The sequence below is a fragment of the Mus caroli genome, chromosome 16 (genome assembly GCF_900094665.2).
Source record: "Mus caroli chromosome 16, CAROLI_EIJ_v1.1, whole genome shotgun sequence".
Taxonomy (NCBI): Eukaryota; Metazoa; Chordata; class Mammalia; order Rodentia; family Muridae; genus Mus; species Mus caroli.
In genome coordinates, this window is record NC_034585.1 from 67,636,072 (window position 1) to 67,660,507 (window position 24,436).

The 24,436-nt window shown below is 36.2% G+C and overlaps 1 protein-coding gene and 1 pseudogene across 2 annotated transcripts in view; one reads left to right on the plus strand and one right to left on the minus strand.

The window, feature by feature from the left end:
* The window catches only part of Robo1 (roundabout guidance receptor 1), a 997,918-nt gene that overhangs the window by 228,059 nt on the left and 745,423 nt on the right, over positions 1–24,436 (plus strand). The gene's annotated exons all lie outside the window — the stretch shown is intronic.
* LOC115029671 lies at positions 3,714–3,881 on the minus strand (annotated as a pseudogene).

The following is a 24,436-nucleotide window of genomic DNA, read 5'->3' on the forward strand; positions in this document are numbered from 1 at the left end:
GAGTGGAAAGGTTTCCTTGTCAAGCATAATGACTTTGAAGAGACAGCTAAATGCTGTTCTTACTACATTGCATTTGGGTTTTCTTACAGAATTATCAGATGTCTTGTAAGGCAACGATGTATCCAAAAGGTCGATGTGGCCTCTGTCATTTCTCAGAATAGTCACTCGAGTCTTGACAGGTTTCCATTACCCCAATACTCTATTCTCTAGAGTACCATGATACATATAACCCAAGCACAAGGGACTGGAGACAGACCTCATGTTGACCTCATGTATGCTTTTTTTTGTCAAAGCAGGGAATATGATAGTTCCATAAATATTATATAGAATTAGGGCAAGATTTTGCATGATAAAATTTTGTTCTAAAATCCTTTGTGCCATTTTTTTTTGTTTGAATGGAATTACTTTTTACAGTCATTTGCATTCTAATCACCTCAATTACAACCTTATTACATTCACATTGATTTCAGTAAATACAGATGCAATTAGTAATTTTGATCATCCAATTTAGTACAATATTAGTAGCAAAAATAGGTAGTTTGTGAGGCAATATAAAATTATTTATAGTAAGATGGTATACAGCTAGTCTTAAATATTCTGTCTGGCTCAGACAAATGGGGACAATTTTACATGCTTTATCTGCAGCATTTTCTTATTTTCCTCCCAGATCTATAAATAGTCTTGATTCAGGATCACTGGACTTCTACACAAAGGCGTCTGCTTCAGTCCTCTTTGCAGCTCTCTTGTTTGCATAACCATTTTACCACCATTGTAAATTTATTATACAACCCCATCAGCATATGCTGAAAGTACATGTGACTTGTTAAAATCCATCTTCTACTTTGCCGAAAGTGTTTAAAATGAGTAGTAGATTTTCTAAATTAGGCCACGTGTCATGTGGTAAATTGAAAAAGCATTGGGATATTTATGGCCAGTGTTATTACAGAATCACCATGTATTTATGGCGAAACGCCCCGGCCAAGGGAAAGTATGGATTAGAATTATCAATTTAAATCTTAATGATCACCACCCGTCCTTTCCTTTTGCCTAGCTCTTTGTTAAAGTGAATAATTGGTGTCCAGAGCACTGTTTGTACTTCATAGTAAGAGAAAGTATTAAAATTTATAAAAGGGAATGGTACACTGATTGTGGTCCTGCATTCTGATTAAAAAAAAGCTTAATCTACATTTCTGTAAACTCAATATATTATAATGTATCACATCAAAATAAAAATGTTAAACTCCAGGCTTATTTGAACTTCAAGTATATACAGGTTTTCACAGTCTGCACATAATATTGTGCCAAACAATTCTCTGATGATCTCTGATGAGTTTGCTGTTTGCCTGGCTACCAGTTTCTAACTCACTTGGTTTTGTTTCACTTCAACTGACAAAATTTGGAATACATTTCAATTAATTAAAGCAATATTATCACTAATAACAATGAACACACAACATTCTTTATATGTTAATCATTTTGTTCCAAAGTCATTGTAAAAGTTTAAGTAGTGTTGTAATATCAGAAAAGTCACTTAAAGAATATTCAGCTAAGCCTCTTTTTCTCTTACTATGAGTTTATTCGTAATTTTTAGTTAGAATATTAATTGCAATACAATTACATCATTTCATCCATCCCTTTATTATTTGTCCTATCTAGTCGTTCCTTGTTCTATTCTATATTAGCTACTTTTCTTGAGGCAGAGAACCAATACATAAAAAGAAGGAATGTAAGGGAGGAAGGGTTTCTTTGGACTTACAGATGGAGGTGTGCGTTATCTTACAGCAGGGATAGAATGGTCGCAGGCTGGTTATATTGGATCTACAAGCAGTAAGCCAAGACTTAACCATCACTAAGCAAAAAATTACCATCAAGTGTGGCTGGAAAGTAAAGTCTCAATGTGATCCCATTTGACCAACTTCCTGCAGAGAGGCTCCTTCTCTTAGAGTTTCTATAACCTCTGGAATAGCTCCTTCAGCTGAGGACCACTCTTTCAAACATGTGAACTGAAAGGGGAAATTTTACACTTAAAACAAGCACTGTTCCCATATTATACGTCACTGAATCTAATCTAGGGGCAATATACGCACATTCGCATGCACGCACGCACGCACGCACACACGCACGCACCACACCAGGCCTATTTAGCAGCTTGCTTTGATTTTCTGTGGCCAGAAACTTTTCCTTCACAAATTTTGTGTGTTACTCCATTAGAGCATGTATCAGTTAGGTGCTTGTGGGATATCTGGCTTTAGGTTTATTAGCCTTCAAATGATTAAGAAATCTAAGAGACACATTTTTTTGACTTTTCAGAGACTTTATTTTTATTTATTTATTAGATATTTTCTTTATATACATTTCAAATGCTATCCCAAAAGATCCTTATACCCTCCAACTGCCCTGCTTCCCTACCCATCCTCTCCCACTTCTTCCCCCTGGCATGACCCTGTACTGGGGTGACCCGTCCAGCAGGTCCAGTTATTCGAGGGTCTCGAGGGGACCTTCTCCTAAGAACCAAATCGGGGAGAGGGAGAGACGGACACCAAGTGCAAGGAACTACACATCAACAGTCTGATTAACATTAAGGTGTCACTGTATTAGCAAGGCTCAAGGCTTAAATGCACAAGCAAAAGGGGAAGTACTTCTCAACAGGATGAATGGGGCAGCAGAAATGCAAAAGCAAAGAAGGAAGTACCTCTCAGCAGGAGGGATGGGGCAGCGGAAAATTTTCTTTTGGCGACTACACGGGGAAGCAGGAACTTGGTGGTATCGGTACATCTTGTGGTCAGGACATCTGGCGTTGACTTAGGGCTGGAACATTCTGTGGTTGTTCTTGGAGCGGTGCGTCGGTGGCCTGCTTTTGACCCCCTTTTTCTTCTGGGAGGGAGGCCCAATTTGGAGATCAAGACAATAGAGTTGTCTTAATAGCTCCCAACACTGGGGCATATAAAGTTTGCAGTACCAAGGGGCCTCTCTTCCCAGTGATGGCCGACTAGGCCATATTCTGCTACATATGCAGCTAGAGACACTAGCTCTGGAGGTACTGGTTAGTTCATATTGTTGTTCCACCTATAGGGTTACAGACTCCTTCAGCTCCTTGGGTGCTTAAGAGACACATTTTTAAGAGATATAGGTCATAAATACATATTATGTGAAGAGAAGTTTATAGTTTCTTGATTTTTAAGCAATGAATGAGTTTCTATTCTCCATTTTTAAATTTTTCTTCAAAAAATTGCTGGCTCAAACTTAGATAAATTGAATAATTCAACTTGCTTTATAAGTCGCTGTAAAGTTGTATGTGGTTTTAATGATTCTGATAATAAAACTTTCAGCCTTTGCATATTTTTAAAGTTTATTTTCACTTTTCTCATAAACCTGTTATATAAATAGTTTGGTTTTGATTTCTATTTAATTTGTTTTTCCAATTAAGATGTAACTCTAGCAAATTGGGTACAGGTGTATTTTCTATTTTTGTTAGATATATTTTTATTTACTGAATGTTAAAATATTATTTGTCTCGGATAAAAGAGTTTAAACCCTTTATTATGCTGCTACCATCTTCTATTTCCTTTTCCCTTTCCTGTGCAGAATTGTCCTCTTTGTTTCCATGTTCAACTTCTATTTTTTACACACAAGGTCCATTCCATCATCACGTTTCTTCTCTATTTGTCATTTCCTTAAAAAAAAAAACTTTTGAAATTTTGTAATTTTTTTTTTGAAATATTTCATCAGTATAATTTAGCAGGACTTTTGTGATGTCAAAGAGCTCTTTCAAATGCACAACCTTACAATATTCCTGCCCCTTCATGTGTCTTTTTTTTCAATTAGCAATAATCACACCGCGAATAAACCTCATGGCTACGATACTGCCACTGCACAAAGCTCAGGCATCCCTTTCTAACAACACTGAAGTATCTTCTTCCACATCCTTACTCTCACTAATGGAGTGAAGACATTTCGGGAAGAAGTATAGAGCCTCGTGAAAAGGCAATAACTACCATGAAAAGGAGGGAGCTTGTTGTAAAAACAGAAAAGCTGTCCACCATAACCCCATACCTAGCACAATCCTTACAATGTCGGCTATCATCTAGCAACATTAATTTCCATTAATTCTAATGGGATTTTCTTGTTCTGAGGATATAACTCTTTTAATATCCTGTCATGCTATCTTTCCCCTATTTCTTCTCCTTCTACATGTAAAATATTTCTATTAAATAATGCTGTTTAAAAGTTTTCATAAACATAATATTTATGCATGAAATTATCAAAACATTAAATTCAAAATTAACATGTAACAATGTTCTTCTTCTGTTGACATATTTGTTTACTATTTTATTGGGTTCTTATACCTCTACCTCTCTTCCAACCTCCAATGCTAGGTAGGTGAGAAAAGAAGGTTAGAGGTGAAAGGGGGCGGAGACCTCTTTTAACAAACAAAATAGAGTACTTGCTGCTGCTTAAGGGCCTTCTGTTCCTTGGGTCAAGCCTAAACTTCATAATCAGGATATCTCCAACTTCTCATTAGATCACAACAACAGAATCCAGGAGGAGCAAGGGGAACAGCCGCCTCCTCCTCCTTCTTTTTTGGGGCACCGCTGTCCAGCTCTGGGCTTTAGCATTTATTCCCTCTTCATTGTCCCCACCAATTAAACTGTCTGTAGCTGGAAAAATCACGCCCTTGCCAGTGCAAGAGGTAAAGCATGGTCACCTGCTGTGAGGCAGCCTCTTATCCCACACCTGGGATTAAAACAAAAACAAATTCACATAACAACTGGGTTTTAAAGAAACCAAAATTTTCTTTACATTCTTCTTTACTCAAGCCCCTTAAAGCCTAGAACCTCTGGTTATACCTGAAATCCTTCAGGAGTTGAGTCTAGAAAAATGTTGACTTTGCTTAAGACTGAATTCAAGCACACTATAGTTACTTCTAGACACTGAAGCATATCAGAACTGACTTTGCCTCTACCTTCCTTCCCTTGTTAATTCTTATTTATTTGCCCATATGTGAGACAATGGTGAGTATTATAAGTATGAGATTTTAGCATCCCAGCCCAAAACTCTACCTAGGGAATAAGGAGTCTGTGGACAAAGGCATGTGTGCACACACGCACGCACGTACGCATGTGAGCACACAAATATACACACGCACACATGTGTGTGTGCACGCACAAAGTGTGCACACACACAATTTTTCTTTGGTTTTATTTCACAGTGACTTTCATACAAATATTTAAATGACAGCAAAGTTTATTACTAAGAACAGAGCAATAAAACCTACTTTTGTTCATACTAATAATTGCATGCTAGTGAATTTGTGCTTCAAAGTCTCACTGCCATGATTGCCTATGCATAACTCAAGCAAGAATGAGACATGCAGATGAGAACAAGGAAAAAAGCCCACAAAGCCTCACCAGGAAACTAAGGAATACTGAGTGTAGACGAAATAGTCTTCCTCAGAGAGGAGAACACAAATTAATTTCCAACAACAGATGGTCAGCCCTGACCACAGATATACCAGTAACATTAGACAGGCTGAATGGGTTAAACGTATAAAATTAATGGGGAAAAGAGATCATGATTTAGGGAAAAAAAATCAAGGAGGTATATTTGGGGTGAGTTTGAGAAGGCAATGGTGTAATCATAATCTCAATAATAAATATTTGTTAATATTCTCAAGTCTAAAAAGTATATATCTTTAAGATCACAAGTGGTATGCAGTTCTTCCAAATAGAAGGCACAACTGTGAAGACTCTATTGCCTTAAATTTTGAGAGACTAAATGTTCAGTGAAAGTACTTTAAGAACTCTGAACTAGAAATATTTCAACTTATCGTTTACAGATAATGAGAAACAACATAACTCTAAGGTGTAGGGATATATTCACCTGGAGAGAAAAAGGTAAGCATTGCAAAATCTCCTTGTGACTGAACAGGAACTGTCCAGTGTAAGAAACTTCAAAGTTCTGACAGCTTACTGACATAGGTTCAATACTTACAGGGAGGGTATTTCAAAGAATATAGGGACAAGTGGTTCACATAAGAAAATCACTAAACCAAATGTCTATTTGGTAAATATATATGAAATGAATAATTCAGAAGAGTTAAGACCATTTTGTTAACCATTATGTTTAGGTTTGATATAAGGAACAAAAAAGAAAATCAGTGATTAACATAAGAAATTTTGTTCATTTGGGTCGGAATTATTTCACCCTTCCTGGTTCTTATATAGAATCATCTTACTGTACTCAGTATAGCTGTCAACTAACATCTAGTATAATAATAGAAGATAGCAGAAAAACAGAGACAGAGGCTGCATATGTCTTTTATTGATTAGAAAGTGTTCCCTCACCAAGCTGTGTCTATTGGCTCCCCAAGGAAATTTTGTTTGGCGCTGTGTAGGTTTATGTAAAACTGTGGCTTTCTGGTTTCCTTAAAAATGTTCTGATGTTCTCACTAAAGTGTAGCTTGATGTTGAATCTAAAGATTGAATTAAAGAATTCTGAGAAGTACTTAAAATTTGCTAATCAAAAGATCTCTCTAGTAAACATTTATAAAGACCCTTCCTTAATTTCCAAGATCATCTTATTTTCTATTAAACAACAAAAAGGTGATCTTCCCTTCCTTTCAATTCTGGGATAGGAATGAAATATGTCATATGAGAGAATTGAGTTGTAAAATTTATGTTTACATGTCAAGTTTCAACATGTAACACTGGACCATGAGTATAAAAGTCAGCTTGTATATATCAGGCTATGTGCAAACATCAGCTGCTCAAACAGGGGGCACTAGGACAGACATAGAGAGCAGAAAGATAAGTGTAGAGCTATTGTGACTTCCCTATTTTTACAACATGGGAGAAATTGTGTATGGAGATCTTTGGACATTTAACAGATGGTTTTCATTGATATTTTTAAGCATTATTAAATACCATGCCCAAATATTGCTTCTTTTTAAATAATTAAAATTTCTGAGCTGTTAACATGCGCTAAATAACTGGGAGAAAACCATGTTATTGGACCAACAGTTCCAATATTGCATTGAAAGCATAGAGGAATGGTCAATATGGTTATTCATAGACTCTTGAATCTACAAAGGCTTGATCTGAATCTCCTGTAAATCCAAAAAGTTTTTTTTTCCTCATTTGTAGAGTTGAAATGTAGGGAAATTACTACAGATCTACCACTGAGACGATCCTAGGGACACACATAAGGAATTACAGCTGAGTGTTTGAATGACGCCTTAACACTCTTCATTCTACTGTCATATTTCACTGAATTGTGACATTTTTTGTTGAGGTAATTCATTATGCTTAGCATGCTAGGGAAGTTATGCTTAGCATTCTTTGTGGAAACTGCACACCTTACTATTTTGACATTTTGAATATTTATTTTTAAAAAGGCAACTTTCTAGTCTTGCGAAAAGTCAGGCAGGAAATGGCAGTACAGTTAAGCCATCTGGCCCATAATGAGCTGTATTAAGGGGAAAGCGACGATTGATGTTAAAAGTTGTACGTCACCTATTCTGCAGAGCTGACTGTTAAATCTCATGGTCTAGCTTTAGCCTTTAACGCTTTGTGTTCTAATGAGTCAGTCCAAAGGGTAACACTGCTTGTTCTGTTACCAGAATCTTACTGTGTGCATATTTTAGCCTTTTTTACAAGGTGTGAATTGAAATTCAACTCGCTGCGAAGTTTTTTAATAACTCCAACCAATTAGGTAATACGAAAAGATACTCAGAGTGAACACATTAATGGTAATCCCTTTTGCAGAGCAGAATCCTCGGAAAGTTCCCAGAGAACATCTTGCCGACCTCTGAAAACCAATCATGCTGGCTTTCCCAGGGGTGTCTACAGAGCCAACTAACAGTCAAGGTAGAAAGATGGGAGTCTGTTTTCCTCTGTGTGAGGCTAAGGGCTCCTAGTTTGTCATCAACACTATAATCTAGATTTGCTATGTCTTCCACTGGTTTATGGGAAATCTTTCAGTCGGTTTTAGAATAGTCAGTTTATAACATAATAATGGAATCAAATTTGAGAACTCGGTGAGATAAGATAGGATAAGGAAAAAAAAAAGAATCTTCGCCATTTTGCCCTATTGACGGTGTCCTTTGCTTTACAGAAGACTTTCAATTTTATGAGATCCCATTTTTCAATAGTTGATCTTAGAGCCTGAGCCATTGGAATTCTCTGTTCAGGAAAATTTCCCCTGTTTCAATGTGTTTGAGGCTCTTTCATACTTTCTATTCTATTAGATTCAGTGTATCTGGTTTTATATGGAGGCCCTTGATCCACTTGGGTTTGAGCATTGTACAAGGAGATAAGAATGGATCAATTTGCATTCTTCTACATGCTGACCGTCACTTGAACCAACACCATTTGTTGAATATGCTGTCTTCTTATTTACTGGATGGTTTTGGTTTCTTTGTCAAAGGTCAGGTCAAAAAGGAATGAGCATAAGGAAAAACACGGGTTTTTGAACAACTACACACTGCACTATCTCTGCCTGTTTAGGCATCATTTCACAACTTTTAGTGTCTGAACCTCTGGAACAATTTCCAATCATTCTTCCCCTCTGAGTGTCATCTGTTTTTCTTATGTTAGAACACATGGCAGCGTGAATTGGTAGTTTGTGTCTTATGTGTGCACTTTTATGCTTGCTTTCAGTTTATCTCTGTAAACCAGACTCAAGGCATGAGTAGTAGATTTCCCATGTAAGCAAGCCATAGAGGAGATGAATGAACAGTAACCTAAAAACAGCAAAGGATCAGTGGAAAATGCCTTGCCAAGGGAATCGAAAATGAATATATAAAAGGATTTTTTCCTATTTTTTACTTATGAATAATAGTAGCATGATTTCATGTCCCAATCTCTCATGTTTAATTAAATAAATTCCGGTTACTTTTCTGGTGTGTCCTAAATGTGAGTACGTATTCTATCTTAAGTTGTAGTTCATATACTGGCAAAAGAAAAAAACAACCTACAATAAAATTAAATAGTGCAGGATATCTGTCACATAATGAATTTTGACCAGCCAGCTAGACTTCACCTGAGACTTGGGCTCCTCTCTCTGCAGTTCAATTTGGCTCAAGGGAGACCTGTACACTTACTTATTCAGCCTCGTGACTATGAGAAGAGTTTCTGTCTTGTTACAACAGAAACTCTGAATAGCTATAATAAGCATCATAACCAAAAGCAATCCCTCACTGTTCTTGCTGTTTGGCTCGCTTCTTCATGCATTTGCTGATCAGACTCAAATGCTCTGGTTCAAGTGGCTCCAGGGTCATCATAAAATCAGATACCTGGCTTTGTCTTGGGTAAGGTTTCCTCTAAGCTTCTCCTCTTTGGCTACAGCTTTAGCCATCAGATGTTTCCTGATATGATATATTTTAGAATTATGCCTTTTAATTCCCTGACTTTTTCTTTTAACATTTATTTTTTGTAACTTGTATGTAGTACATATACACAATGGAATTGTAACTAAAAACAAAATCATCAATATTGCAAGTTAATAGCATAAAGTGAATGTCATTCATTGTACTGATTGGTGTATCCCATTCACAGAAAGAAAATTTTACATGTCCTCCTTCCGATGTAGATACTCACTTCCAATCTCAAATATTGTATGATTATTTTTTCCTGAGACTTCTAGGAGACAGAAAAAATAGAAGACATACATGTGGGAATAATTGAGTTCCAAGATGGTAGGCAAACTTGTGATTTTGCCATGCATCATCTTACAACTTTGTTAGACTTGCTGTGTCCATTCCCTCATGCACTCCTGTGATCCCAGCCCTTCTTCTTACACCTTCCCAGCCCTGAAACAACCCTTCTCTGCTCTCATGTTATACACATGCTACTGTCCCCTCTCCTTGCACTCAGGTTGCCACTCACAACAGTCTTGACCCCCATTTCCGGGGAATCCAACTTCCTCTCCCAGTCTTTACAAGATACAAGTACTTACCTGGCTCACATACATACATGTAGGCAAATACTCATACTCATAAAATAAAAACAAACATTTTAAGTGGTAACATGCAAAATATATTTAAAATTGTATTTTCATATTAGAAGGAAAGTTAAATGAGAAAAACACCATTATAGCCACTTTTTCTGGTTCAGAATTCAAATTCATTGGACAATTCACTTTTTAAAAGATATAAAAAGAATTACATATTTAATTACTAATTTTGCTAAAGAAAAATATACCACTCACTCATGTGAAGTTTTTTATGCACCCAAACTGGCTCTATCCAATATATATATATATATTTTTATGGGGACTGTAATGATGACTCAATGCCTAAGAGCACTTGATGATCCTGGGGAAGAGCTTTCAGTTCTCAGCTCCCTGCACCTGTGAAAATCTGGTAGTCCAGTTCCTGGGGAATGAATGTCTCCTTTTGACAACCATGAGCTCTTCATGCATTTTATGCACAAATATACCCATAGACAAATAACTAAAACACATAAAGTAAAATCAATATTGAACCCCTTTAAAAATAAGTGTTGACATCTAGGGTGGAACTCTCTGGGTAGAGATTGCTGTCCTTTACAAAGATGTGTAATTTGCATTAAGACTTGGTTTCAGCTTGAGGTCCAACTGCAATCCCCATTTCTACTTACTCAGACAGTGGTTTCTGACTGCTTCCTCGTTTTCAGTCCTCATGATCTGACAAGGTATTTCTCCAGAGAACACAGATGTGAGAACTGAATGGAATTACTAGTCTGCAGTTGAGGTACAAATAAATCTAAGACAAGTTGATCTCTCTTTGTTTTTATTCAAGTGCAAAGTAAATTTGACAGTTGCATTAGACGTAAGTCCATCACAAACATACAGAAGAAAACATCTAAGATGCTATTGTGTTGTTATACGAACAAAGCTCATGGCCAGATTCAAACAATAAAATGAACAAAATGATTTTTTCCAATCAAAAAAGTAAAAGCTAAGATATTTCTATCAGAAATCTTCATGAACAAATATTCAGAAGTGTATGATCCAGTGATTTTTCCATCATTTCCATCATAAGTATGTGGATATATTATACATGACTGTTTTTTATGTATCTTCACAGTGTACAATATGCCACCAAAGTAAATTAAAGGAAGTCCTATGAATGAAAAAAGCGGGGCCTATAAACTATAAAATTTATTTTGAACCAAGAGTATTACCTAAACTAGGATGATAACATAAGATCAATGGAAGTTCAGATAATTTTTGATGAACATTATTTATTTCCATTTTTGCACATGAGTAAAGAAATATAAGAAGTAATGAGCTAGGATACTACATTCTGCCATAAATTCCAAGTATACAGCCATGCCATATTGCTGATTAAAAGTATGGTATCAAATAACTGAAAACTGATTCAAAAGGCTTTTTTTTTTATCCTTTCAAAAATGAACCTCTTATTTTCTTGGAAGACTACATGACACGTAAGTGGGCTTAGCGCAATTTACTTGGTTCAATTACATTCTGATATGCCTATAGCAGATAAATGTGTAGAAATGTTGCTATGTTAAACACAAAATTGCTTTATGTGTGGTTATAAGTTCAATCAATTTTGAAGTAATCTCTTGAGCACAGACTCAGGCCTCTAAGTGTCCTCATTACTACTTCTAAATCATTTTAGTTTTCTTTTAACCTTCCTGTGCACTACCAATCGGCGGACTGTAGGAAATGAGATTCATTTTTTTTCCTTTGACATATTGTGCATGTAGGTACACCGCCATCACATTGTTATAACAAGGATGACCAATTGCTCCTTTTCTGAGAATAGTAATTCAAGATGTGGTTATGTGAGTGGCTATGGAGACGAATAATGAATTTTTCAGATGCGTAGATTCTATCTTCTACTCTAAAAAATGTTCCAACTTTATGCCTTATCTCACAGAACAAAGTTACCAGAATATTCTGTGAAAATAGCACAAAATCATTTACTTTAGAATTGACCAGCCATAGTTTCAAGAAATGCTCGTAGACATCGCAAATAGGAAGAAGTAGATAATCCAAAATCACACAAATTGAAATAAACATACCCAATTTGAGGAACGAAATATTGCCTGGTGTTTGCCACCCAAAGAATCACAATTCACCAATTCCTAGATTATGGTTTATTTGTAGCTTAAAACATGAATTGTTTTGTAGCTAAGATTGTCAAGAATCATTGACTATTGTTACACTATGTCAAATATTCTAAAAACAATGTTCTTTGTAGAAAAAGATTCAGGTGATTCTTACCAGGACTATAATGCATCCCTCGTTTTTGACATCCAATCACAACATTTTATCTTGAAAAGCAATCAACCATAAACAAAGATATTTCTATTTATATATGTGTTTTATACCTGACAACAAAGTAGACACATTTACTTAGTCTATGTGACATCATCTATTCTGTTTTCAAACTTTAATATTACTATAACATTGTATATAAATTTTAAATATATATTAGATATTTAACTGTTGCAATATATTGTTGGTATATATGTGTCAACAGAATAAATTTAATTCTATGTGTTGTCATTAGATGGCCTCCCTATGACACCTTTATTTCTATTTGCTTCAGCTTCCTCGTGATACTTTCTCCTCTATCCCAAGCACACAAGTTCCATCTTAGTTCTTCAATGCTGGTTTTTCTTATCTCTTTGATTGCCCAAAATAGATGACTTTCTCAGAATAGTTGAGCTAATCTTAAGAAACTGACAATTATTGCAAATTTTACTGCCTTTGTTGTACTTGCAAGACAGTGGGTCCTGGGCGCTAACTGGTGGTCTTGCTATTGTAAAACCCGCTTGCTGGAGATAACTGAGGCTTCTACAGGGTGTCTGTTGTAAAAGTTAGGCACTGCAGGATGTGAGCTAAGTTCACCCCCAAAAGCAGTTAACTTTGTAACTTTGTGGCTTTTCCTTTGTAAACCTTATATTTAAAATAAGTCTGTCCTGTGGCTAATATAGCCCTGACTAGTATTCATGGTCTTGGCTAACATTTTTTTTTTTAAGATTTATTTATTTATTAAGTACACTGTAAGTACACTGTAGCTGTCTTCAGACACTCCAGAAGAGGGCACCAGATCTCATTGCAGATGGTTGTGAGCCACCATGTGGTTGCTGGGATTTGAACTCCGGACCTTCGGAAGAGCAGTCGGATGCTCTTACCCACTGAGCCATCTCACCAGCCCCCTTGGCTAACATTTAATAAAGCCTCATATTTGTTAAAATTAAAAAAAAAAAACTATCCCCTCCCATTTTTGTGCTGAAATTGAAGCAGTGACAAATATGTTGCAGGGTAAAAGCAGTCAATGGTCATTGCCATTAAGACTGAGAGATGTGAGGCCTGGCAGTGGTGGTGTACGCCTTTAATCCCAGCACTTGGGAGGCAGAGGCAGGAGGATTTCTGAGTTCTAGGCCAGCCTGGTCTACAGAGTGAGTTCCAGGACAGCCAGGGCTATACAGAGAAATGTGGAAAAATGAACAAAAAATAATTTGTTCACGAGAACAGTCAGTCTTGTCTATATACTACATAAAAGCTATTTGATATACTCAGAAGTAGTAGATGTGGGGACTTCTGTCTCCTTGAAGTGATGTTAAAAGTTAGGTGAAGAATGGATGCAAGAGATTAAGATGTTAAAGATGTAGTTACCCAGAGCACTGAATAATTGTTTTTCTATTAGTCTTTTGTGCATTGAATACTCTGATCGAATTATGGTCTTCCTATTCCTTGAGTATCCCATGGTGACCACCATCTCATCTCTACCCCTCACCCCTTGTAAACTCAAACTTTAGAAATATATCTGTGATCTGTGAACAGCCACTCAATAATATTTATGGAACTCAGCATTTTCATTGATATATACTGATATTAAATCTGAAAATGTTTTATATAAAAAGGTGTGTGAAAGCTATATATATAAGTTGAATATTTATATTTATATATTACAATTAAATTTTTAACATTAACTTATCAGCTCTCTGTTGGATACTAGTCAAAGCAGAATTTCTTTTTTATCAAGTAACTGTTCATGTTAGACAGCAAAACACCTCAAGTTTCCTTTCAACTTACCCATCTAAGAACAAAGACATTCTGCAAAACAGATTCGATATTGCTTTCTAGTAAATTTGTTTTGCCATTTATTTATATAACTTTTTCATAAGAGTAGAGGCCATATAAATTTTATGCCAAAATTGATTATCTACCTATAGTCCTCCCATTCTATATAATTCTTTTCTAAAATCTAAAGAAATTACCTAGGAATTATTACCTAAACTGTCAGTAGTAGTATCACATAGTATCATTTTTGTCCCTAAACTGTAAATTGATATATGAATTTCAATCATAAGTTCCTGTAATATTCCCCTTTTGAAAAAATTAACAATGAAATATTTTATAAATATGCCTTTCCAGAAAATGTATATAAAGGTTTTGTCTCAAGAACATACTCTCCAAGCAAAGGTGCAGAGCTTTAACCCCAGCAATCTGGAGGCAGAAGTAGATGGATCTCTTGGTTTGAGGCCAGCCTGGTCTACAGAGCTAAGCCCAGGACATCTAAGGCTATACAAAAAATGTTTCTAAAACACTGAAACCATAATTTGAAGGTTTTTTAACTATGATGGACAACTTGAATTTAGTAAATATAGAGAATGTTGCTAAAATTTTTCAGGTTACATATCTATTTTGAATATGAGAAAAGGGATACAAGAAGACATGGTTAAATGTGGAGCTGGAGAGAATTAACAATCAATTTGAATCATACCATTTATTTGGATAAAAATACAGGAACATAACTTTGTGCAGGAGTGACAAATAAAAGTTACCTAAATTGATTTTAAACTTCTGTAGTCAACATTTTACTTTTCATTTAAACTGGACAGAAAGATTTTGGTGATAATGTTGTAAGCAAACATGGTTTGTCCATGATAATTCAACAATGGTAAAAGGTACCCTATTGTTCATGACACCGTTTACAGCAGAAGCAGAGACCAAAGACCACTGAGCTGGAAGTGAATTCTCCCTTGCTAAGCACTTGCTTTCATCATACCAGAAGGCACTGCCCAAATTTTCAAAGGAGGAGGCAGTCAACAGTCCGATCCAGCTATGATGCCTATGAACTGCATCGATGATCAGCATGGCTCTGTGTGTGAAGTAGTCGCACACATACTTTGACAGTAATAAACTGCTGTCTAATTAGACTTAAGACCCACTCAACTAGAGGGATACCAGGCCTGGTACTGGAACTCTAGCTAATAAAACTTTCGTAGTAAAACTTTCGTAGTTATTGAACAAGAATCTACAACTAGTTTATTAAACCATAAAATTCCCTATCATAATATATAAACATCTGCCCTTACACCTACACTTAAGTGTAGTCTTCAACCCTAAACAAGAAAAATTCTCTTTACAACAAAGACCATAACAGAAAAACTACAACCAATGAAAATACAGAGCTGTGGAGCCCAGTATAAGGTCCCACACCTAACCTCTGCAGAGAATATTGCAGAAGTGCAGACAGACAGATTTTAAGAGCCAGAATATTGGGGACTTTGTTGTAAGAGCAAATATCTGGGTAGGATCTTAAGCTAGACCCATAAAGTCTCTCCATGACTACCAAAACATTAGCTGAAGAAGGAGGACACTAATAAGTATGCAAAAATGCATAAGAACAAGCTACAAGGCCTCAACCCTAGACAAAGAACTACAGGCAATTGAGGAATGCTTGAAATGAGAGAAGTGTACGTCCCCAGGGAAATATATATATATATTTCCCTGCATATATTCCCATGCAATAACAATTGATTTAAAAAAGGAAGACATGAATTTGAAGGAGATTAGAGAAGTATATGGTAGTGTGTGGAGGCAGGACAGGGAAGGGAGAAATATTGACTCTCATTAAACATAGCAGCTACTGTATCATTTATGTCTATACATTGATTTTGCTCCTTTTAAAGACAGAGTCATAGTTACACAGCACACATTTATTTGGACTTTGGCTACTTTTACTTGATACTCTATGTATGAGAATTGCCCCAGTGTTGTGGATAGTGTTCCTTTGTGTGCATATAGACTCGCTTACACATTCTGCTGTTGATTACCTTTCAGCTGTGAGTGGGATAGTAACAATAGAAATGTCTATAAATATTCTTGGAATGTATTTTCTTCTCAAGCATATGCTTAAATGTCTAAGCATACTAAGATGAAGATACCTCATCTTTAGTAGATATTGCATATTCTGCATTTTAGCCAGGGCAGAGTAAGAAGGGAAGGAAATAAAACTAAGACCTTTGTCACAAGACAAAGGTGACAAAAGAGTATACCAGGGTTGGGCATATGAATGGACAAGCTTATTATCCACTCTAGCCTGAGCAGTAATAACTGGTGATCTACTAATGCCTTTTTAACAACTTCAGCCTCTGACTCTTGCTTATCACTCTCCTGTAAAACTGATGGTCTTTATCTGTTTATTATAAGGTAAATTTACGATGAAAATTTGACAAGTGGATTGTTACCCGTGACCAAAACACACACTCTCAGTATTAAGGCTCAAGCAAAGATTAAGAGGAAAAAGAAAACTCAGAGAATGAGCTGATTGTGAATAACAAAGGAAAAAAAGGGGGGAGAGGAGAAAGAGATGGGAGAAGGGAGGGAGGAAGAGAGAGAGAGAGAGAGAGAGAGAGAGAGAGAGAGAGAGAGAGAGAGAGAGAGAGAGANAGAGAGAGAGAGAGAGAGAGAGAGAGTGAGAGAGAGAGAGAGAGAGAGAGAGAGAGGCTCAATTTGTATGAATGGAGAAAAAAACTAAATCCTCTAAAAGTCATACTTGGAGATGTTTTAATTCTTGTTTCAATCAATCCGTTTTAATGTAACCCACATGCTATAAACCACCTTTCCACACCTATCCTCACTTCTCACAATGATTTCTTTGACACAAGAAATCCTGCCTGCAGTTTGGGAAATGATCGAAATTGAGAACATGGTCTTCATTTTTGTTGGCCCAGATATATGCTTTAACACTTCAAACACTCTTTTAACATATCTCTCACTGTATCAAAAATAACTCTTCTCAACCACAAAAAAAAATCTGAGAGTTCAGTCAGTCAGCAAACCCATATGTGAGTGAGACAGAAACGCAATGCATAGTTTACAGGACAAGCTACAGATCAAAGGAAAATCAATAAATAACATTGCCTTGAATAAGCCTTCCATTTCTTTGAGAATAAACATTAAATAGAAATGCTTTGAAATGAAATGCTGCAGACACTTGCAAGTAATTTATGATAAAATAATATGTAAATTTGAAGTTTCTGATAAAAGAAAGTTATCTTTTTAAACACTGAATTTTAATATGTAATAAAAAACATTAATCAAACATTTTACATAACTGTAGGGTGAAAAGAGTTTTTCCCCATCAACGCAGATATATAAATATTGACACACAAAATTGCTTAGACTTTAGAATGCAAAGTAGCCAGATTTCACTGTTAAAGTTCATTTGCTATTTTAAAATTTACTTTTTTTTTTTACTTCAAATGAAAGCAAGAACATTTGGGTTATTTATGAGATAATGTTGAGATTTCTTTTAACAAAAAGCCAAAATATTTTTCTGAATTATAGAAATTTAATTCAGAAATCTAACTTTATCTCAGAGTTTTGTCTGCAGTTGTTTGAATTTTTCTTAAGAGTCTCCGGTTCACAGTGGCTTCTTCCATAAGAATTATGTAGCACAGAATTTCTTGTCCTCATAGACCAAAGCTCCGGTGACCTTTCAAGTTACTTTGAGGAGTGATCAGTCATGTCACATCCATCCTGTCCTCAGCATCTGTAGGAACTAGCAGAGGAAAGTTTTCCAAGATGAGGTTTCAATGTTAAGGTTTTGTTGCTGTTATTTTGTTGTTGCTCTTGTTTATTGCATTTTTATATAAGGTAATAGAATACTGTGAGTGTTAGAAAGCAAAAGCTTCCTAATTGCTATCTTAAAGGACCACGACTTAAACTCCATTATCCAAATTGATCGATATTTTTCAGAGCCCAACTTGTAAGTAAGTGTTCTTTCTATTCTCTGCCATGTTGTAACTAAAGTTGTGCTTTCATGATAATGCCTTAATACCTCCAATCTAAAATGATGTAAAATCTGTCATGTTATATAGTTTTAAAGAAAATAAACTACAAAACTAATTTGGTCACAACTCTGGAATCTCAAAATAAATATAACAGTCCTCAAGATGTATAGAGCATAGCTAGAAATGAGCAAAATTCAAAATGCCTCTTTACCATAATTTCACTTTAATTAACTTTGATTTTGGAATGCATGGCCTATATCATAGTTTCATGTGTTCTTAATTTTTTTAAAATAATACTATCTTTATTAGTTATTTGAAAATTTGATAAGCACACTCTCATCATATTCACCATCCATCTCCATTATCTTTCTAACTAACCATTCCCTCCCATAAAATCACACATCCTTTTTTGTTTCTATCACGGTTAATTTTGTCCCTCAAGCTTTTCTGAGTGTGTGCCCTTAATTGGAGCAGAGTTGACTTATAAGAAGTGACATTCTTCGAGAAAACTGATCTGTCTTCTCCCAGCAGCTAAGAACTGCTGGTAGCTATTCAGCTAGGGTTGGGACTTCATGTCTTAACATCCCCCTCCACTCATCCACCCACCCCCCCATCTCCAAGCTAAGATTTGAAACTGGCTTTGGTTTCCACTGGTCTTGTACATGTAGTCAAACTGCCATGAGTTCATAAGTGCTTGCAAATGCCCTGCTGCTTAAAGAAAACATTGCTTCCTTGTAGTCATTCACCACTTCTGGCTCTTTCCAGCTTTCTGCCTCTCCTTCCATAGTGATCCCTGAGCCTTGGGAATAGGGAGTATTTGATGTACTTATTTAGGACTGAACATCTTGCGGTCATATACTTTCTGCCTTAGCTAGTTGTGAGTCTCTGTGTTGATCATCATCTACTGCACCAAGAAGCCTCTTGGGTGTGGCTTAGAAGTGCCTTCATCTGTGGGTACAATGAGAAGTAATTTGATGTCTAGTTAGCCATACTCTATCTATTATGACTAGCAAAACAATAACAGTAGATTCTGCCCTAAGGCCTATCACCTGTCTAGCCATAAGTTCTGGATCCAACCACAGTGTAAGGTATGGATTTTATCTTCTTGGGTGACCCTTAAATCAGATTATAAAGTGGTTGTTTGCCTCGATGATATTGTGCCAAAATGTCATCAGTAGACATATCTTGCCAGGACAGTTTTTATTGCAGCTTACAGGGTAAATAGCTGGGTATGACTGATGCTTTTCTCCCCCATTAATCTGCATAGTACCTTCCATCACAATGAAAATTCCCGGTAGGGAAACATTTCCAGGTCAGTACAAACTTTGTTTCTCTTTGTACTATGACTCAAGTCTGTGGTGTTATCAGTAATAGACGTTTACTGTCAAGTTCTGGAGATCATCAGGATGTTTGGGGAGCTTTATGACCTCACTTTTCAGTAGTTCCAAAGGAAGTAACTCGTCCCTGGCACTGGGCTTTTTACTTGTTAGCCTTTCAGGTCTAAATGGGGCCTTCTTGCCCCATTATAGGAAGACTCCATTTTAACTCTTACTGTTTGTGTCTAGATGTATACTATAATACTGAATTTTCATATGATTTTTTTTTAAATTATGTTTAGTGTTATCTCAGGGAATGGGTGTTGGGAGGACCCTCTAAAGAGTACCAGAGACCCTGGAGGTGAGACACTCTCAAGGGCATATTAGGGATGACCTTAGCCAAAATGCCTAACATTGGGGAAAGAGAAATCAAGAGTTCACCACCAGTAGATAGACAGGGACTCAAATGGAGGGACAGGATTACTAACCCACAGTCAGAATTCCTGATCCAGAATTGTTCCTGTCTAAAAGAACTACAGAGACAAAAATGGAGAGGAGATTGAAGGACAGGAGGTCCAATGATTGGCCCAACTTGGGATCCTTCTCATGGGGGAGGGGGTGCGCTAAGTTCTGACACTACTATGCTATGATGTGCTTACAGGTGGGAGCCTGACTTGACTGTCCTCTGAGTGCCCCTACCAGCAACTGACTGAGACAGAAGCAGATACTTACACCCAACCATTGGACTGAAGTCAGGGACCCCTATGGTTGAATTAGGGAAGGATTGAAGAAGCTGAAGGGGAGAGTGACCCCATAGGAAGACCAGCAGTCTCAACTAATTGGGATCACAGAGAATTCCAAGAGACTGAACCACCAACCAGGAGCATACACGGGCTGGTCTGAGGCAACGGGCATAGATGTAGCAAAGGTCTACCTGATCTGGCCTCAGTGGGAGAAGATGCACTTAATCCTTGTGAGCCTTGAGGCCCCAGGGAACAGGAAGGCCTGGTGGGGAGAAGCACTCTCTCAGAGACAAGGGGAAGAAAGAATGGGATGAGGGGATGTGGGAGGGGGGACAGAGGGGACAACAACTAGGATGTAAATAAAATAATTTTAATTAAAAGTAGATACATACATGCATACATACATACAAATGATTAGTATTATGTTTCCCTCCTAGTTTTCTTCTACTTTGCCTCCACCCCCCACACACTGATTTATCTCTTCCGCAACATAATTCCTTTCAATCTTTATCAGTATTTTCTATCTACCCTCCCTTGAAAATTCCTCTCCATGAATTCTTAATAATTTCCTGACTCCTGTGGGTATTCTGTATATATATATATGGAAAGTATATATATATATATATATGGAAAGTATATATGTATATATATATGGAAAGTATCAAAGCTAACATCTATCAGTGACAAAAATATACATGATATTTGTATCTCTGGACAAGAGGGTTTTGGGGGTTTGTTTTCTTTTTCTTTTTCTTTTTCTTTTTCTTTCTTTCTTTTTTTTCCCCCTGAAAATAAACAGGATGCTTTTAATAGCTTCTGAGTTCAAGGAAACACTGCAGCCTCTGGGTTTGTTTATGAGTTTTGTTTTGTTCACTGCATGGTTAAGTAAGCAATACGCAAAAGGTGTGCTCTGTTTCTGTGCATGTGAGTATGTACATGTGTGCTACAATTAGCAAGACAATATTAGTGGAAGAATCATCAGATAATTCTCTGCAATTGAATTAGTTTTTAAAGTAAAATGCTATCAAAACATTTCATTAATGTCACATCTTAACTGTGTTCCTTCCCATCAAACGTGTATCATATTTAATATCCAAAACTACAAATACTTTTCTGTAAAATAGCTAATGGCTTAGTGAAGTGGTTTAGCCACTGATTAATTTGAGATTCCTTGGAGTGGTTTATGCTATCAATTGTACTTCCTGGTCTTCTATGGAAACTTATGAACTTACTTCACATGAAACATAAAGATATTTGTACAGGACAAAGAGAAAGATGGAAAATTTGGACTCTCTACAGGAACATTGGTGAAATGGATACTTCTATATTTTTATATTTTTTTTTTACAAAAGCATGTCATAGAATGAATTCTAATAATTAAATTACATGTACCATGCATATAAAATAAAACAGAGTGGGTTTAATGACAAATCATATTCCTTAATGTCTTATTTGGGTAATTCTTTAAAATACCACCAAAAGAAAGATAGATAACGTTTTTGATTATATAGCAAAACAGTCTAACTATGGACAGATGTTGAGTTAACTGGGCAAACATTTGTCACATTCATTAAAAGTAAAGCAGAAGGACTTCCTTACTTTTGCTAAGCATCAAGACATAGTTTGTCTCTTTTGTGTGACTTCAACTGTGGTCACTTTGTACAAATAAGAATTCTAAGATCCCCTTCTCTGAAAAATGAAAAATCGAAATTTCTGGTGATTATATAATTCTACAGTGTTTCACATTTTTTTCCCAACTCTAAAGAGAGCTATTATCCTTCAACCTTCTCCTTTAGGCTTCCATAAGTTATAGGGACAATGAGCTGAGGCAAGCAAGATACAAGCCCCACCTGCTCAACATGACTTCCATTGAGTTCAGGACCGTGTGGGCATTACTTTCACAAAAACACTGCAAACGTTTAATTAAGGTATCACAACAGTGAATTATGTTGAAATACACTCAAAGCCATTCTTCATTCTAACTCTCATGGTAAGAAAAAGAAACTTGTCAGGCAAACTTGCAGTAGTTTAGAAATATTCTTACAACAAAATATAAGAGAACTAGGCAGGGTACAGGGTTGTGTTTGGAGGGAGAAAGGGAAAGTGGAGTTGATGTAATTATAGAATAACTTTAAAATTAAAATAAATTATTAAAAAACAAGGTTTGAGGTGAGGGATATATTGAATAGTTATAGTTAATCATATATATCAAGACACATACCATATTCATAAATATACAGTTGTTTGACAAACAAAATTATAAATGCACACAATCATAGAATGTATGTGTGTTTGTATCTTTGGTAAAGAATTCAAAACACACACACATGGACATACACACACACAAACACACACATACCCTTTATTACAAAAGATAACCAGTAAAATAGATAACACCATATATTTACAAACAGAAATCAAAAACAAATAAATTACTGTAATCAAAGTCATGTGGAATTGTGATGAGGGTTAATTTTGTACTTGTATTTGTTTTATTCTTACCCTGAGTTTTGCTACCCTGGTGCTCTAAGACAAGCTGTTGTGCATAATTTATAGCAACTACAATCTCAGCATACCTTCAGCCTAAGTATCTTTCTCATCAAGAAAGGAGATTCACTAAATGCACTAAGTATTAACATAAGATGAAATCCTTTGAAAGGACTGTTTAACAAAACTGTAAACAAAACTAAATCTGTCCAGATTCACCAAACTGCTGTACAGGCAGAATCTTTTCCAATTTTAATTTTAAATTTCATAACTTAACATATTATTATATTTTTGACTCTAGGGTTTCATTCTTATGAATTTTGTAAAATGTAAAATAATAATAATAATTATCACTGTCATTATAACGTACATAACATCCGTTGTCTCCAAATAGTTACATCTCTTCTAGCAAATACCAATAAAATTTCTTTCTTCATGGTGCAGCCTTTTATAGAACATATTGTGAACCTTTTCTACAAAGTGATGTGAAACAGATTGCGGTTATTAGGAGATTGTAACTCATTCTCCTTTTTTTCTGATGAATGAATGTACCATTGTGCCATGGACCGAGCTCAGTGGGCCCTCCTCAATCCGTGAAAATAAGGGTCTTGGATAGATGGGCATAGAGTCGGCATAAATGGGTGACAAACACATGGAGACACGAGAGAGTGTGTTGAATCTGAATGTAATGTCCAAACGAAAACTGGACTTTTTTATACAGAAGGAAAAAGAAGAAAAGCCAGGTGGATACATCCACCAAGTTACAGTGACCCAAAACAAAAGGAATGCATACATCAAAAGATGGCGGGGATCAGGCCATGTTTACCACTTAGAATGAAGCCAGGTGGTAATGCTAGTCGATTGTTAAACCCACCACCAGGGGTTTTTAGTACATACCTGATTATGCTGTTCCTTTGGGCCTAGTGAAGAAACCTGTATCAGGGGTTTCTGCTCTAGCAGACCTTCTCATGAATAATGCAATGCCACAACCCCCCTAGTTCCTATGCCTTGGTAAATTCTTGCACATGAGTGTAACTTGGCTGTTCTTTTAAGTATCTGTAGGGAATCTCCATTTGTCAGAAGAATTCACCAATTTGCTTCTCATATGCAATGTAGTCTGCCATACCTGACTGTAATGAAGATTCTAAGTATACTTTGCTAAGCTTGCCCTGAGATTTCTATCTCTTATCCAGTAAAATACTGGAACAAAGCATGCAAGACCCTCCACGATATTGCAGGAACAAATCTGGGGCATTCTAGCTATGGGAATGCCAAGGTTCCAGGAGGCTGAGTTTTCTTGAAACTCTGCCTCAGGACTGCTTCCAGGTTTCGAAACCTGTAATGCTAATTTGAGTCACCACTGGAGTGGATGCAGCACCATTAAAGAAAGTTTACTACAATTTCTCAGTTACCATTTGAGGCACAATGTTCTTCTTAAGGGGTCTTGTTACTTGATGCAGACAAAGTTGATTAAAATATTTGCATGCAATCTTTAAGTATTCATATGATATCTCTACGACAAACATGAAGGAGTGAAATTGCTGAGTCTATGTTACATATAATTTGGTGAAAACAAACAATAAAACCTTCTGGGTAGTTTCAGAATACTGTCCTCCACACGAGACTGACAACACGCCAGAGTGTACATAAGCATATGATTAGCACAGCATTAATAATCTGAGTAACTCAGCCTTTTCCATGTGTTAGACACAGGACCCGTGCTTAGTACATGGGATAGTTTTAATTATTTGTGTCATCATAAGGAAGCATGGAATAAATGCTGTGCATGATCTCTGCTTCTTTTTTGTTAAATTGGATATTTTATTTATTTACATTTCAAATGTTATAT